This window comes from Cavia porcellus, unplaced genomic scaffold (assembly GCF_034190915.1).
Source record: "Cavia porcellus strain 051 isolate PalLab524CR breed Dunkin Hartley unplaced genomic scaffold, mCavPor4.1 scaffold_7, whole genome shotgun sequence".
NCBI classification, from domain to species: Eukaryota; Metazoa; Chordata; class Mammalia; order Rodentia; family Caviidae; genus Cavia; species Cavia porcellus.
In genome coordinates, this window is record NW_026947490.1 from 28,986,341 (window position 1) to 29,004,388 (window position 18,048).

General features: G+C 45.4%; 1 long non-coding RNA gene and 1 other non-coding gene across 2 annotated transcripts; both read left to right on the plus strand.

Annotated features, from left to right (window-relative positions):
* The first annotated feature begins 2,650 nt into the window (after positions 1-2,650).
* On the plus strand, positions 2,651-6,112 carry LOC134476717 (uncharacterized). The gene is made up of 3 exons (XR_010048521.1): positions 2,651-4,499; positions 5,066-5,196; positions 5,611-6,112. It is a non-coding gene; the product is annotated as an uncharacterized LOC134476717 (long non-coding RNA).
* Positions 6,113-12,627: 6,515 nt separating this feature from the next.
* Positions 12,628-12,763, plus strand: LOC111755566 (small nucleolar RNA SNORA2/SNORA34 family). The gene has a single exon (XR_002790119.1). It is a non-coding gene; the product is annotated as a small nucleolar RNA SNORA2/SNORA34 family (small nucleolar RNA).
* Positions 12,764-18,048: the final 5,285 nt, after the last annotated feature.

The window sequence follows — 18,048 nt, forward strand, 5'->3', positions numbered from 1 at the left end:
CCCCCGCTGGGTGAACTGATGCTCGGCTGTCTGAAGGAAGGAAGGTGTCTTGCCGTGTGTCACTGCATGGTTGACCTCGGAGGACGTTGTGCTGAGTGAAAGAAGCCAGTCATGAAGAGGTGAATCTGATCTTACTAGTGAGGAATCTCAAATAGAGAGACCCATGGGAGCAAGTGGGATATGGCCACCAGAGCCGGGGTGAGGGATGGGGTGCAGCTATTGTTTAATGGATGCAGACTTTTGCAAGATAAAAAAAGCTCTGGAGGCAGATGGCACAATATGAGTGTTCTTCACACTGCTGTGCTACACACTTAAAAAAGAGATTCAGCTGGCCCAGCATGGTGGTGAGTGCCTGTACTTACTTACTTGAGAGGCTGAGACAGGAAGGTGAATCACAAGTTAAAGGCTATCCCAGGCAATTTAGAGAGACAGGGTCTTCAGTTCGCTAATAAAGAGTGGGGCTGTATCTCAGGGGCAGAGCACTTGCCTAGCATGTGTGAGACGCTGTGTTCAATTCCCTGTACACCAAAAAAAAAAAAAAAAAAAAAAAAAAGTCTTAAAAGAATAAGGTGATCCGTACTTTAATTAAAAGATGTCCGCAGCCGGCTGCGGCCCTTCCAGGGGGAGAGCCACCATTGTCTCCTGAGATCCCTGCCTTGTTGGAACTTAGGACCCTGGGAAACCAAGCAAGCAGCTCCCCACCCTGGTAAGCAGCTGTGGTGTGCCAGACTGTGGCCCCTCCAGGGGGAGAACCACCAGCGTCTCCTGAGATCCACACTATGTTGGAACTTAGGACACTGGGAAACCAAGCAACCAGCCTGCCTCTCTGCTAAGCAATCGTGAACCTACTGATGCACGGCCTAGAGTCAAGCATCCCACTTCCCCTATCCCCCTTCTCCTGTCTCCCCATTAGCAAATGAAAAGCAGAAATCTGAGCATCTCCTGGGAGGTTGACCATAGCAAACAGGGGGGATTTTCTTCTACCATCTCTTTGAAGGCAAATATTTTTATTACTGTTTTGCTCTATTCTGATTAATGGTACTGCTCTATTCAATATTCTGTTTTGATAAGTTCTATAACGTTCTGTATTTCATTTTATTTTGATATACATGATTGAAAGAACAACTATTGTAAAGATAACGAAATATACTGTGATACCTATTACTGTTAAAAAAAAAAAAAGATGCCCAAGATTGAGCTGTTTACAAAGTTTGTGAAAAGTCATTTGGCCAGTTGCACAAGTTCCAAAACAGTGACCAAGTGTGAATCCTGCTGCTGACTCCCTAATCACTATCAGGAGAGGTGACCCCTACAGCCCGGGAGGTCCCCACCTCATTTCCTGGGGTTCATTGCTTTAAAAATCTTTTAAAACTCAGGGTAAGTTCCAAATCGTTACAATAACAACTGCACGCACAGGAAAATGTACACATTGGTTCTTCTGCATGGGCGCCTTCTGGGGTTTATTCCTCTCATTCATTGCACCTCAGGGTTCCTCAGAGCAACAAAGTTCATGAGGGAATGTTCTTTATGGAAAAGTTCCATAAACACAGAAAATGGGGATGTAACCTTTGCAACCCATGATAGAAGAATGAATCAGGGCAATGGTCATCGCTGGGTGTTGAAACCCGCAGGCAGAGAGCAGGCTGGGAGGTTTGTCACGGGCTGGTCAGGCCGGGAACGAATTGATTTCAGCAGCTGGGCGCCGTGTGTCTCTGATGAGAGGTGATACAGCTTCTGTCTTTTTGATCTATCCGTTTTCTGATGACATTCATTTTCTAGGTCACTTCTTGGCCCAGAATGGCTGTAAGAGCTTTAGACCACTGCATCCAAGTTCCAGACAGCACAGAAAAGAAAGAGGCAAGCGTCCTCCCTGGTCTTTAAATAGCCTCCTTGGACGTCCCACGAAGCACTTTCATTTTCATGCAGTTGGTTATACCTAGCTGCACAGGAGGAGCCCAAGGCAACCAAATGGAAGGGAAGCTTTGGGCCAGGAGATGGCCTCAAAGCGCTCCGGTGCCTCTCGAGACCAGCACCCTCCCGGCTCCCTCAGTACCCGCAGCAACCTGAAGACTCCTCCAGGGGCAGCACAGCAAGGAGAGGCAGGTGAAATTAACTTTAATAATTCATTTTACTTAGCCCAGATAGGCAACTTCTCTGCCTTGCCTGTGTTGGAAAACATCCCTGATCATAGGTTGCAGGAAAAGAACGTCACTTCTTGGCCTCACTTTCTTTGTAATAATACCTGGCCATAGAGCTTCTGTTAAGCTGAAATCAAATGCCTCGTACGGAGAAGTCACGTCTAGGGCAGGGCTCGGGCGAGAGTAAACTCCTGGGAGGAGTGCTGGGCTTTGTAGCATTTTGTACGGAATAATTGCAGCAGCAGCCATTTTGGCAGCAGCACTTAAAGGTCGCCTGCTATATGCTGGGGTCATTTGGGGTGCCTGCCGGTATGGGCTGGTGTTCGCCCCAGTGACTGACAGCTGCTTGGAGGCGTAAATGGAGCTGGGAGTGGAGGTCGAGGAAGGGTGGGGAGTGGGTCGCACTGAAAGAACCCTTGTGGGATTTAAGAGAGCTTTGAATCATCCGTGGGTGATTTACAACAGAAGGGATGAGAAGGGGAGGGAAGGGAAGGGAGAGGGAGAGGAGAGAATAGGAGGGGAAGAGAATCAGACCACTGCCATTTCACCAGACACATACCTGATTCTTTTCCCGAACATGTTTTTAGGAATACTTTCAAATATCCAGCAGGGAGTTAAAAGAACTGCCCACTGTCAACCCTTACTGTATTCCCCAAATCACCCACCCGCTGCCCTTCCACCCATCATACCTAACTATCTGTCATCTATCTATCTAACCTGTCTCCAAGTACATCAAAAAGGGATGGGTCAGGGATGCTTTCAAAGTACATCAGAGACATACCATGCGTGTCACACTGAACTCCAAAACGTATATTATTTACTGTGATTCAAACCTTGCCTATTCTTTCAGCACAGTTCACACACAGAGATGCACAAAACTTCCGTGCTCTTGGGAACGGGTTTGGCCAATGCGTGCCCCTGTGAGCCCAGTCCTACTGGGAAGCCCGGCCTTCCCCTACCACTCCCCGGCACCCACCCGGCCCAAAGGGCATGTGGTACTGATTCCTTCCCCTCAGAAACCGGTTCTGTATGTTTTAGAACGTTGTGTAAATATGGATTCTCCGTGTGAGGCCCTCTTGCCTTGACGCTTATCCTGTTGTCTTCTTTATTGGTCTGCGTGTGCGAGGACAGTGATTACATTCATTGTGTGGCACTGGTCTGTGTAGGTATCACATTTTAACCACTTTCACCCCTTCCTCCTCCCCTCCCCTCATCCCAGGCCCCCTTCCCAGCCTGCAAAGCCTGCCTCCCTCTTTCCTGTCATCTGTCTTCTATTTTACTCTTTGTTTACACCCTGAGTTTCTCATAACCATGTGACACTTATGCTTCTGGGTCTGCTTATCCCCTGAGCCTTAGGGACGTGGGGTGCCTCCGTTCTCCTACCAGCGCTGTTCACGCAGCAGCGCTGTGTCCCCCTGACCGCTGGCCGGGGAGCCGGGCTGCAGGGCAGCGTGCTTCTCTGCTCTCCCGTCGATGGACATCTGCGTGCGTTGCTCCAGGGCAAAAGCTGCCGTGCACACGTGTGTGCGTGCGTTTGAACTGATGCGTTTGAATCGAGGAGGTCATCTGTGGTGTCATCCAACCCGCCAGACCTTTCCGTGCAGGGCTTGTGGCGTTTACCAGGTCCTCGGCCAGGGCCGGTGCTGTTCAATTCTGCCTCACCTTGGAGCTCTCAGTTCATTCGTGCATTCGTACGATTTTTGCCAGTCTGGTGGGTGTTGTGCAGCACCTGGTTGCGGTTTCCATTGGCTTTTCCCCGTGAGTAAAGGAGACAGACACCGGGCCACATGCCCGTGGGCTCTTTGTCCGTTTTCTGTTGTAAAATGGATTTGGGTGTATCCAGGATACTTCAGCAGACTGAGCTTCAGGGGTGCAGGTTTCTAGCGCCTGCGCGGTGGGTGCTGCAGCCTGAGAAGACAGACGCGAATCTGCTCAGAGTTCCGGAGCTGGAAGTCTGGAGTGCAGGTGTCAGCAGGCCCAGGCCAGCTGGGAGACTCCGGGCAGCACCTTCTGCGGCCTCTTTTGGCTCTGTGGAGGCCAGTGGTCCCCAACCCTGCTCGGCTTGCAGCCACACCCCAGGCCCGGCTGTTGGCTTCCTGTTCCATAAGGGCATGGATCCTACTGGGCTGCGTGCGCCTACTCCAGCGTGACCTCGTGATAACTGATGACATCTGCCATGCCTCTGTCTCCAAATAAGATTGGGAGCTCAGCACACTCTGGGGGACGCGGATCACAGCCTGTCCTAAGGTGAGCCATGCTCCGCCCACGGCTCTGGGAGGCGCCCTGGGTGCTAGGAGCGGCTGCACATTTTCCAACCCCAGCTCTGACGGAGGAGGTGTGACGGCGGCTTTGGGATAGCAGGTAAGATGTTCATCCCTCCACCACCGCCCAAGGGGACAAATAAACTTGCGCAGGGTCAGACAGCCATGATGTCCGCCCAGGCTTGCTGGATTCCAAACCTCCAGGCCTGGCTTCAGGCTTCCCCAAATCCCGGCCAGTTCTTCAGGAGGCCTCCAGGTGGCGCCAGTGAGCGCACAGCGGCTCCCAACCCTGAGACTTTGCTGATCCTGGGTGCAGATTGGGGGTGGGGTGGGGGACAGGACCCCTGGGGTCTTGTAAGAAAGCAGGCGTGGTTCAATTGGTCCGGAGTGCGATTTAGAACTTGTGCTTCTGACTTTAAAATGCATTTTTTTTTGGTACCAAGGCTCGAACTCAAGACCTCGCCCTTGCCATGCAGGTGCTTATGCTGCTGAGCTAAGTCCCCAGCCCCAAATGCATTAATTTTGAGAGTATATGTCTATCTGTACAATTGTTTCTTAGTCTAAGTTTGCAGGACACAGTGATTGCATCTTCGTGGGGAGTTGCTACGTGAACATCACGCCTCATAATTATTTTTTTGTCCCCTTCTCTCCTTCTCTGCCTTGAAGGACGGCTTGCTGGACAATGCCTGAGATCACAGTGATAACTGAAATAAATCAGACACACAAGCTAAAAGGCTGTGTGGTTCCTCGTACGCAAGAAACTTGATGGCTAATAAGGAGCAAAATGAAAGAGAATGGTAAATGGAGATAGAGCTTGTACCAAAGGGAAGGGGATCAGAAGCATTCACATTTCTGACCTGCTCCGGGGCGCCCAGATTCAGCCAAAGGCCTAAGGAGTTGAGGGTGCCAGCACCTTCTCACTAGCCAGGGTCCTGGCCCAGGCCGTGCCCACCTCTATGCCTCACCCCTCAGCTTCATGGAGTTTTCTGCACAGGGCAGAGTTGGACCAGGTGTAACAGTGAATAGGCCCCAGGGTGGGTTGGACCAGGGCTGAGGTGGGGATGGGGATCTGCTGGCCACTGCTGGGGGGTCGGGGTGTCTGGGTATCTGGAAGGGAGACACCATGCTCTGCCTTCCTTAAAGCTCTACTAGGGATTCCCTCCTAACCTCCTCTTCCCCTGTCCTTCCCTCCCTCCCTCCTTCCTTCGTAGGGAGCCATGGAAGCTGGAGATTGATCACATCTGTGGGGCTAAAGCAAGACCAGCCCAGGAAAAACAGAGATCAAAACAAGCCATGTAAACAGGTTGTTCCAGCCCCAAGAAGACAAGGGGCCCCGGCCAGCCAAGCAGTGGGTTGCTAGGCAGAGGGCCTAAAGTTGACATCAGCTCTCCCAGTATATAAATAAAGAAGCTGCATTGGTTGAGCAGTTCCTTTCCTCCCATCTGGAGCATAAGGGCTCCCCCTGACCCCAGCCTTGTCTCTTCTTTATTTTCTCATCCTCTCGGGGTCCTTAACCCCAAGAACCTCAGGAGCCACATTGGGCCACAGCATATTGACATCAAAACATGGACAGGGTAAGAGATTGACGGTGAGGGCACACTTCTCATGTGCATGCAACTTAGGCAGAGAAGTGCACTGGTATAGGTCAGTGGCCATCACTGCAGTGTACTGATGTTGTTGCAGTGTATTGATGTTGGCTTCATCAGTTGTAAACAGTGGAACATTAAAACCCCCTATTCTCTAGGGCCTGTGAGAAACCCCTTCCCCTGGAGGTGGGCAGGAAGAGGTATATTGATTATATCAGCTGTTATACTATGGGACAAACTTACCAAAAGAATCATAAATGTATAAGAGACTGTTTGCTATATGCTTGATCCCAGTATTTACATTCCTTCCGTGGATCTGGATTAGACAGGGTCTTAATAACCTTAAGCTTCTTGAGACAATTACAAGGAAACTAGCTCCAGGCACTGTTTCAGAATCAGGTCCCGTGCAGGGAAAAGGTGGCGCATGACCCCCACCCGGATATCCTTAACTGAGCCACTAACTGTCCATCCAGCAAAACCTCCCACTGGCTGTCCAAAGTGTGGAGGATGATGTAAATTAGGCCACTCGATGTAACTTCAAACTGTTACAAAAGAAAAACTTCCAGCAGGGCCTGCGGCAGCCCTGCCAAAAGGCAGGGGTGTGAGGGCTCAGACGGCTCCCCGAGATGGCCAGGCCCTTGGCCCGGCAGGCTCCTAATGGTCAGGGGTAATGTGGTCCTGATTCGAGGCTTGCTGATTTCTATTTACAAAATGCTCTTACAAAAGATAACTTCAAATAACAATACGAAAACAACTAACTTTTAAAGCTTCTAAAACTTCAACATTTGGTTTTCACAGCTGATCACAGGCTGGCTCCAGCATATCACTGTCTCACTGTGGCTCTGTAGTGGTGTTGATGTCTGGTAACGTAAATTCTCAAACTCCATTGTTTTTTCAAAATTGTTTACTACAGGGCTACTTGTTTCAAATTGCGGTTAGCATAACTCTACATTTATTTAGGTCCTTTCTGCTTTCTTAAGTCAATTTTAGTTTTCAGTACACTGACACTACACAGCTTGCTAAATTTCTTGAGTGTGTCTCCGGAAGAAGAAATTTTAAATTTACCTACTTGGGAGGAAACTGAAAAACAGCTTAGAGCAAGACTAGGGAGAAAACAAACCAAGACAAATCAGCTGGCCCTCTACAGATTTTAAAGGGTCATTTAATAAAACTGCTGGTTTCTGCTCCTCTCACTACTTCTCACAGGCCCCAGGCAGAGGAGAGTACAACAAAACCTCCCCTGGGCCTGGAGTTTGGCCCAGACAAGGAAAGTAAAGAATCAGTATTGCTTGTTTCAGCAGCAAGGAGAAATCAGGGTTATGGTTCAATCTCCTGGAAACACAGTTCAAATCTCCCTTCATTACTGTATTGCTCAATTGGCTAGTCTTTCCTTGACAAAATTTGGAAAATCTACAAATACAGAAAGGTTACCTAAGGATTTGGGATCTTCTGATGCTTATTAGAGAGGTGCGACACGCTCTGGCCTGCCCAAGCCACACAAGTTTTTCCTGTCACCTCTGTAAATGCCTTATGCATCAAAAGTTTACACTGCACTGGTGCTCAGATCCCCAACAGCAGCGAGGCTCCAGCCCAGAGCAGGAGGACACCTGCCTGTCATGGGAGCGCCCACGGTACCTAAGTATGAAACGCAGTTTCCATTTGCTCTATACCTTACCACAAAATTTCTTTACAATCTTCAGGTCTAAAAGTAAGCTAAATGTGCTCACAATTTAAATTTAAAAAAAAGGGAGAGCTCACCTCCTAATAGATTTCATTTGGCAGTATATACCATTCAAAATATTTAAATTCTAATAAAGATGTAACTACCTCAGCAGATAGATAATGTAATCAAATAAATCAAATCTCAAGAGTCCATTAGAATGATCTTCATACTGGGCAATAGAAGCACCCAGTCCAGTGCTAATGTGGGGTCGAGGAAATGCTTGTGTTTTTCCAGGAAAAGTTAAATGGCTTATCTGAGTGCCAGTGTGTGCTGTCCAGCTATAAAATGGGCCCAAACCCAGGAAAGGAGTTAATTCTACCTCTCAAGAAGCTGATGTTTGGTCCTATGACAGTGATGCCTTGGAGACCATGCCATAACCCATAGAAAAAGATGAAGCGAGAACCAACCTTAATTAATCCAAGCTGCCCAAGAGATGATAACCAAAAATAAAAAAGGTCCAAATAGATGATAGAAATGCATGCTAAGTCCTATGGCAAAAATGTTAATTATAGATGAGATTTTGTCTTTTTCAAATTCTTTGATAAGCAATCTCTGCTAACTGACCTACAGCAAATGTGGCTAGTCTATTTAAAATTTCAAATTCTACAATTGTAAAAACATTTTGTGTAATTCAATTTGGCTAAAATATATCTGAGTGCACTCTGATTGTGTAAGATGTTTGTCAGTCTGCCTGTGAATCTGTCTGTCTGTTTGTCCAGTCTGTTAAGCTGTTGCTGGACGCTGTTAAGCTGTTGCTAGTGATCACTCACACATGTGGAGCCGATAGCACCAGTGCCTGTACAGGAGTGCCCAAGTGGCACGGGGTGCCTGAGAAACGCCCCGAGAGCATGGGGTGCTGGAGGTGACAGGTGTTCCAACCCCGAGGACACGGGCTGTAAGAAGCCAGCTAGTCCAGCAAAGAGTGTGAAATAGCCCCCAGGAACTTGGAGTTCTTGTGGACACCAACAACTCTGTTTCTATGTCTGTTTGAATCTGTACAGATTGTCTGTCCGTGTTTGTTCATTTGTCCATTGTCTGTTTGTGAACAGCTGTTCTTTTATTTTGAGCTCAGCAATTTTCCTTTTCGTTTTGCACTTATAGATTGTTTTATCAATGTTTATTTGAGTTATAGGATTATAAAACATGCTTCCACCTGGGTTCCCAGTTAGTCAAAATGACTCTAAAATCAGTTGTGTAAATGTAATGTACATTGTTGCTTATCATTACTTGAGCGTCTCTCATTGTTCAAAAATAATATGTTAAATGTTATGATTGGAGTTTTCGTAAGAAAAAATTATTATAAAAATGATTAAATAAAAATCCCTGGGGTTGGGATTGTTGGGCAGGACATCAATTGATGAATGAGAAAGTGGCCACCTGGTGACACCCCAACTAAACTAAAGTTATATAAATATTATTGTAATATGTTCACGATGGTCATCATCAAAAAATAATACAAAAGGTTTTGGATTTTAAAATGTCCATACAAATTTTTCATATGGTTATGACAAATAATTATTATTAGCCTCATCGTATATTTATGTACTCATGCCTCCAGATGTACAGGGCTTCAAAAAATGTAAAACAGGGGTTATTTATGGTGATAAAATTTTGGTTCAGATTCAGACCTCTGCCTTCAACGAATGCTAACAAGATCTACACCCCACTAAACATCAACAAGTTACATAAAATCTTTTATGTATTAGATAGGGATGATTAACCAAAGAAGAGAAATTTGATGTCAAAGTGAAAATTTAAGTGTGTTACAAAATGTCTTCATGGTTTGTATGCTACAATGTTGTACATGGTTTGATTTCTAACTTTCTATGTAAAATATGTAACTGTTTGTTAGTATTCTACAGGTATTCAAATGTTAAAACAGCCATGGTTGTTAAAAAATAATGGTTCTATTTTATGATGTAAGATGTTTGATATTTAGATAAGATGACACTGCCTCTGCTACATTATACTGTTGTCAGTCTTTTCTTCTGGAAATTCAGCAACTGAAGTTTGGAGACCAACAATTAGAGAGACAAGCAGGCCTAAGAGGACAGCCAGTATTTTGGCCCTAGCTCTAAGGTCAGTAAGGACTCAGGACATTAGAGAACCTCTGCTGCATCATCCTATACTCGGTGAGTCCCTGGCCTTCTGATCAAGAAGACTGTGAGACCACTGAGGATAGTGATCATCGGTGTGTGGTGAGCCTAAGGAGAGTCACCAGGAGCAAAATCTCTCAACCTTTCACAGAAAGCAACTTGGTCAAGCAATGGTCATGACTCACCTGAATGGCTGACACTGACAGAAGAACTAAGAGGTGCCATAGCTGCTCCCAAGGTCCTCCTGAGTAGACTTAACTGACCTTGATAGACAACAAACATTGATTGTTTTAAAAACAGTTCTCACTTTAACTTGGTCTTGAATATCTTGCAGAAAATGCACGACTACTAGAGGTATATAAAACAATGCTACAGTAATATGTTATAAAAGAAACTCAAATCACTAATATCTTTTGACAATTGCCAGCTACACTGGTAGCTGACTACTATCACAGATTAATGGACTGCACAGAGTTTCAATTTCAGAATGCAGGAACTTAAAGTCTGGACTGCACTCAAAATAAAAGATCTACAGAGCTCTCCAACACAGCTCCTCCAGCTTCCACTGACCACCCATCTTGTGCAAAAACAAAACAAAAAGAGGGATATGTTGGGAGCCATGGAAGCTAGAGATTGATTGCATGTGAAGAGCTAAAGCAAGGCCAGCCCAAGAAAAACAGAGAGACCAAAACAAGCTAGGTAAACAACCTGTTCCAGCACCAATAACACAAGGAGCCCAGGCCTGCCAAGCAGTGGGTTGCTAGGCAGAGGGGCTGAAATTCACCTCATCTTTCCCAGTATAAAAATAAAGGTGCTACAGTGGCTGAGCAGTTCCTCTCCTCCCATCAGGAGGACAGGGGCTCCACCTGACCCCAGTTTGGTCTTCTGTTTATTTTTCTCATCCTCCTGCTGGTCCTTAACCCCAAGAACCTCAGGAGCTTCACTGGGTCACGGGATTCCTTCCTTCCTTCCTTCCTTCCTTCCTTCCTTCCTTCCGTCCTTCCGTCCTTCCGTTCTTCCTTCCTTCTTCTCTCCCTTCCTTCTTTTCTTCCTCCCTTCTTTCCTTCCTATATAGGACCTCTAAATGATACAAGGTAAAATACCATAACTCTTAACCTATTAGACATTAGATACGTCGAGTTTGTGTTCTTCAAAATCAAAGAATGAAATTTGAGGAACAACGAAAGTGAAGAGCAGGAAAACTTCATCAGGAGAGACAGGAGGGATCTGAAAGTGGGTTGCCAGGGAGCCCACTTTTCAAAGGAAGTTTTGGAGGGCAAAATGATGAACAGGGTACAAAAATCTCGAGGTGGTGATAACCTGGGAGAAAACCATGATCAACTAATAAGATTGCCAGGGTAGCCGCGTGGGCAACGTTGGTCTAATAGTGAAGCAGGTCACACAGCAAGAGTGCATGGAAAGAACAAGGACTTTTCAGATGAGATGAGTGAGGAGGTCCTGGCCACTCACCTGGGCGACTGGTGATACCAGTCATTCTACTGGACCAGGTGATACCATTTATCGTGTGTTGCTTATCCCTAGGTGAGGTGAGAGGGCCTGGCCTTGAATTAATGAATGTGCCTCCAGCCATTGTAATGTTTTCTCACCCTCTGCACTGGCTCCCCGGGGGACCTAGCCCTATAATACTTTCACCTAACCCAGCTGTCTATCGTATCACCCCTTTGGAAGAAATACCCTGAGTGCAATGAGGGGGCGAGGAATGATGACCATTAGATAGCGTTTGGCTGAAGGGGGTTGCGGTTGTGGTCAGCAGTTAGATATACTCCCTGGAAGGTCTGCCTAATGGCCCTTGGTACACTGACTCCAGGTCCTGGTTAGGTGCACAGCTTTAAGTCTGGAGGAGACAAGACCAAAGAAACAGTTATGTTCCTATGGACCGAATCATAAGGCCAACTGTTATGGATACAACCAACAAACGTTGCCACTAGGAAGATCCAGTAATAGCCTTTCACAAAGAGGCTGAGAAGAAGATCGAGGGAATTTTGGGACCTGCCATGGTGTTATCCTGTCACATAATAAACTGGAGCAGCCATGGAGATATTAGCAGAAGGATCAGGAAGGTGCTGATGGCATTGCTTTTTTAATTGTGCCAGGATCTCCTTGTGGTGTTGTTAGAATGTTTAATGTCATCTGCTTTTGGAGGATGGTTTGTCTGGTTAATTTTATTTTTGTATTTAGAGGAGAGAGACCGGTTGAGAGATCCGTTAAGGCCCAGTGAACAGTTATCCAGGCCTTGATGGGTGTATGCTGTCCTCTAGTCTCAGGGGAGGGATAAAGTAGAAGCCAGATGACTGTAGCAATGAAACACACTGTTAGACTCTCAGTGAACAGGTACGTTTGTGGCTTGATCGATACTTTTGTCTTGTAACCAGGTAAGTCTAGTGTGGATCTCTATTTATTTAGGGGGAAACCAGGGCTGCAAACCGGTTTCACAGGATCAGTGAGTGCCATCGGGGGGCTTTTAATCCATGTTTAGGGAAACTAAACTAGTTTGTTGTAAACCAGTTTTTGATTTGCAAAATTATGGTGTGGATGTACCTCTGGGGGGATATTTAAGTATTTAGTAGAGTTAGGCCAGTGAGAATAGGAGCGATTTTTTTTTTTTTTTTTTTGGTTTTAACATAAGGGGGCCTTTTATTAAGTTGTCTTAGAGTTAATTACATAGAATCATCTCATATCTGGAAGTATCCATTTTTATATCTGTGATTGTTGGCTCTCACGATAGGACCCTTATTTTTATTTAATAGGAGTTACTCAAGTTTGTAGAGAGACTTTAGTGGTATTTTTAGAAAAAACCGGCTACTGGCCCTGAATCAAGGCTGGCAGCTTCCTGATGTGTTGGTTTCAAGCAAGAGCCTAAAGAGATGTCTTTCTATGGTCTGTTGGCCATTTCAGAACTTGGGCTGTGAAAGGGTCAGTTCATTAGAAAGAAACAGCTTGAAGCAACTCCTCCCACCCTGGTGAGCGGCTGTGAGCATGGCAGGCTCTGGAGGCCCAGGATGGCAGCCTCCAGCATTTACTGGGACCTGAGCCATGCTGGGACCTGGAGCACCGGGAAACCAAGCAACCCCTCCCCCTGCCTGTTTTGTTTGGTTAAACTTCAATATACATGAAAGTATGGACAGCTATTTTGAGGAGAACGAGAGACTGTACTACAGTCATTAGGAACTTCTCTATTGTTTGGTTTTGAACACCTAAAACGCCTTCCTCATTCTGTTCAGATCAGTTTTACACTATGTTGTTTTGTATGAATTCTCTGTATGTGAAGACATGGACAACTATTTGGAAGAAAATGAGAGATAATACGATAGATAGTGAAGATCTCGGGTTGTCTGGCTTTGAAATTTACATCTCTTACATTGCTTTCTTATGTCCTGCTTTGTTCTGTTTTGTTGTGTTTAATTTTACCCCCTTTAGAATAAAAATTTAAAAAAAAAGAAAAAAACTGGCTATATCTAAGATCATTAAGGGTGTAGTTTATAGGCCAATTGTTCCCTCCTAGTGGTAGGCTAAATTATGAAACACTGAACTTTGTTATGTCTTATCAGTAAAGGTGTGTGGCTTAATTTACTCATCCCCTCCGAGTGGGGACCCACCAGCAGGTCTTGCTGTACTTGGAAAGGGTAGCAGAACACATATTTAATAAAGTATTGGTTGTAATGATTCTGTATATGGAATCATTAGAAATCTATATTAGAAAGGAATCGTATTATTTTTTAAGTAGTAATTTTTAGATGGGCTAAGAGTAACATTTTAGATTATTTATCTGAAGACTGTGGGCTTTTAAAATAAGAATTTTAAATCTTTTGTGGGTTCACAGGAGTATCAGGGGGCTTCTCACACCCAGCTCCAGGCTTTGGCTTTTAGGGTTTGAGCTGGGTGTGGTGTATCCAGGCGTCCAGGCCTGCTATCTTGACAACTGGCAGAGTTGACAGCGTCATGGTCTTTTTAAAATTGGTCTTCTAAGAGGGAGATGATAAGGGAAGAGATCTTACTGGGCTGAAGTGTTTGGGGTGAAACATGGAATTTTTTTCTTTAGGCTTCCTTAGCTGTTGGACAGTCTATTGGAATTTAGCCAGGAAGGTGACATAAGGTATCTTTTTCTTTGTGGAAGAGAAAATCACTAGTGAGAAAAGGGCATCTATAAAGCATTTCAAATGGACTGAGTCCTAGGGTTTGAGGTGTATTTCTTTATTCTGATAAGAGGTAAGTAGATTTTTTGAGCTGTTACTGAAGATATCTTTTTAGGGTCCCATTCTGCTAAAGATCTTATTGTGGCCTGTATGTATGTGTAGGGTATAGAGAGTGCCTGGTGCCTGAGAGACATTCAGTGTGACTCCTGTTTTAGTAGGAGGCCCATGATCACTCACTAAGCTGTCAGGAAGTCTGAATCAGGGGATGATTTATGGAAGGGTCTTGAGCAGTGTTGTGTGGTAGCTGCACCAGCCAGTTGATTATCTTGAGCTATTTTGACAACTTGTTTTTGAAATCCTCTGTGGTGAATAACCAGCACTGTAAAGGACATACAGACAGACGATAAATGTTTATCTATTTCTTTATGATATTTTAGGGGTGATCTATTGGTTATCAAATAATTTTTATATGGCTGTGCAGGCATGTAATATGAGGAAAGCCTATTTTAAATCAATACACATTTGGCTTTTTGTCTTTCATCGAGTTATAGAGTCCTGGACACAGCTATGGGTCCTGCTTTTTGGCTTCGTTTTTCATGCAAGGACTGTCATCACAGAAGAGGATCAAATCAGGGTGAGGAAGGGATGTGACTAACAAGTCTTTTTGGCTCTGTGTGTGCAGAGAATTACCTATTGGCAGTCGTGTCTTTTAGACTCAATTTATTTTCTTTTTCTTGTCGAAAGGTGGAAGGGTTTAAGAAGGAACACGCCTTTATTTGAATGGCTGGCTCTTCAAGAAGGAATACAAGAGAAGACATCTTTTAAAATGAATCTTGAAAGCCACCTGGCATCTTCAGGGATCTGAGAAAGACGGATGGACAGGGCGGATGCCTCCAGGTGGATGGGCTCTCCTGCCTCACTTATCAGTTTAAGGTCTTGTACCAACCTCCACTCCCCACTGGGGTTCTGGGCTCTCAGGATTAGGGTGCTGCAAGTTGACTTTGTGCCCTGAAGTTGTTGATTATAGGCAACAGTTCTCTTTGACTTTAGGCTGTCGAGGGCATTGTCTGTGGTGAGGAAGACTAGTAGGATCTTTGAGATGTGTTTGCAGCAGGGCAGCTCTTACTGCTCTATGTACATCTTTTACCTTCAGTTATTCATCTGTTAGGGTTTATTTTTGTCTCCCCAAGAGAGAGGCAGCCGGGGTGTATATGTATTACAGGGAACAAGGTAAGATATCTTCCCAGGAGGGGAATTGATGTTTAGGCATAATTAAAAAGGAATGAGTGAAGAGAAAACCATCCCAGGTATAGCTTAAGGGCTGTGAGAAACAGTGAGTTCTCTCCTCTCGGGTGACTCCTTTTACCAAAGTTGGCAGCTAGAGGAAGGCCACGGCTGAAGAGGCCCAAGAGACACACGCCAGTGTCCAGCAGTGGGCTGGTTTCTTTTCCCTCTGTAGTCATGGTGACCTGGTGGTGCTCCTCTGTGGAGGTGACAGTCTGGTCAGCAGGAGGATGGAGAGTACCCAGGGCCCTTGAGTCTTGAAGGACCAGCTGGTAAGAAGGGTTTGATCCTTAGAATCTCTGTCTCAGGGGATAGTCCAACTTGCAGTGATCCCTCTGTGATCAGGGCATGGCTCGGGGGCCTCTTGTGGTCAGGGATTTTATTGTGGTCAGGGATTTTATTGTGGTCTCTCTTAGGGTGGCCCAGCTTCCTGCAGTAGCAGCAGCGAGAGAAGTTTGATAATTGAGCTTTTCTTGGAACCCTGAGAATCAGACTTAGGTCTGTGAGCCAGGCAGCCACATTCTCTTGGTCTCTGTTTTTTCTCGTTGGCTTCTTCTTGGTCCCATTTATAAAATACTGAGGAGGCCATTCTCACTACAGCATCGAGTGACCTATCTGGAGCCAAAGTCATCTTTTGTAGCTTTTCTTGATATCTGAGGCTGACTGGGTAATAAACTTGTCTTTAAAAATAATCTGTCTTTTTATCAAATCAGAAGCCAGGAATGCCTCTTGTCAGTGATCTGAGAAGGCAGAGGGAGTCTCATTGTTTTCCTGATGGACAGCTGACAATTTTAAGTAACTTGAAGGGCTTAGCTTTTGTCCTTTTTAGGTCTTCAAGAATGCACGCCTGAAAATGTCCCTATTCCACTCTCCTGTCTGCTGAGGCCCCGGCAGGAACTGGCTGTCCCCTGGCTGCCTGTCTTCTGGCCTTCTAATATTAGCAATGTGATATTCATCTCCAAATGTACTAGCAGCTTGTCACGCTGCCTGTCTCTCATTAGAAGTCAACATTTGATTTAAAAGTAGCATTGTATCTTTTTAGTCTAATTCACAGGTCTGAGTAAGTCCCCTAAGGACTCCAATGTACTTCTCAGGGTTGTCAGTTTTCTAGATCTCGTTTGATCTGTTTGGGATTACTGAGAGAAAAGGACACGTGGACACAGGTCATGCTATATTGACCATTTGCTTCCTGTACAGGATTTTGTACTTGACGAGCTGGACCAAAATCAGCTAAGGATGAAGATAGCCCAGGAGGGGCTTAAAATTACAGCTGAGGGAGAAGCCTCAGCCTTAGGGTTTGAAGGGCAAGTGGGAGTAGCCTAAGGCTCAATAATAGTAGATGAGGCTTTGATTAAGGTTGCCTTGGAAACCTCGTCCCCCCATTCAGCAGTAGTAGATGCATTTGATTGTGTCTCGAGGGCCAGAGCTGTCTGCTTGTTTTGTGGTTTATATTTATGCTTTGAGCACAAGTAAGGATTAACTCTGAATGTAAAGAAAGTTTGAGTATCAGGTAATGCTGACCATTTTCTCTCTTACAATGCAATTCTAGTTGTAAAACTATCATAATCAGTGCTTCTCTCTGGATTCCATTTTGCCTCTAGGGGATAGGAAGGCCACCTATGGGTGCATAAAAACATCAAACAGCTCTCTTTTTTTAATATGTGAAGGTCAACAAATTTTTAGTGCTTAAGAATATATTCCAAAGGAGGAAGAGAATTTGACATTAAATTTTCCATCTGCAGCACAAGAGGGGGGAAAGCATCCTATTTAATTCCTACTTGGTTTCTGTGTTTTCTCAAGGTGTCCTCTGAGATCCTGCTTCTCTGGAGGCTGACCAGAAGATAGGTCAGGTTGGAGCACCCACCCTTACTGATACACACCTCTAACTTTTCCAGAAACTCACCCTCCTAACTCTAGCACATGTTTCCAAGAGCACAGGCTACACCTGACTCCAGCTACGGTGGTCATGGTTAAAGAAGGAAACACTGTTAGCACATTTAAACCAACAGCTAAGAGACCCGAATCACTGCTTTCCAATTTTTTGAGAGTGAGGAAAAGGAAATCAAACGACAAATTGGAAGTCACTGGAGCACTTCCCAAGCTGCAAAAGAGATCACTTTAGAGACAGAGTCAAATAATGGCTGAGGAAAACCCTGCTCTGGGCCCGAGGACAAAGAAGTCCCCAAGACATTTGTTCTATCTGCATGACTACCTAGGCAATCTTCCCTACCAGCAGGACATGGCCGAATTTTACTCAGAATCCACTGCAAAATCTTTATGTCTCTGTATCTGCAGCACAATTATGGAGCTCACAGGTTAAAACTCGTACCCATCACTTGGCAACCGCAATTTACATATTAGCAAAAGAATTTTCCTCTGTCACTTACAAAACTGATGAGAATCAGGCTTAGGAGGGAGAGAGAGGGAGCCCGGAGGCTGGGGATTCTCCCTTAAACTGAATGTGTTTGGGTCTCTTAATATTAGGCTCGAGGAAACAGCACCTTCTGGTCTCACCCAGAAGTTAGCTCTCTCCATGGGGTTTCAGGTTAAGCCTCCCAAGGGAGACTGTTGCCCAGAGCACTTAAGCAGGGACTTCCATTGTATGCATGTTCTCCTGGACAGACAAACTTCTGATGTCTCATCTGACCCAGAGAGCGGGTCTATGTCCCTTCTAAGGTGACTTCCCTGTTTCTGGTCCTACAGACACTCATGTTTCACAGGCTCGACTTCAAGGTTGGAGAGGAGGGAAAGGTTGAGACAGTTCAGGCTTCCTTCCTTTCTAATATGTAGCATAAATAGGTCTCCA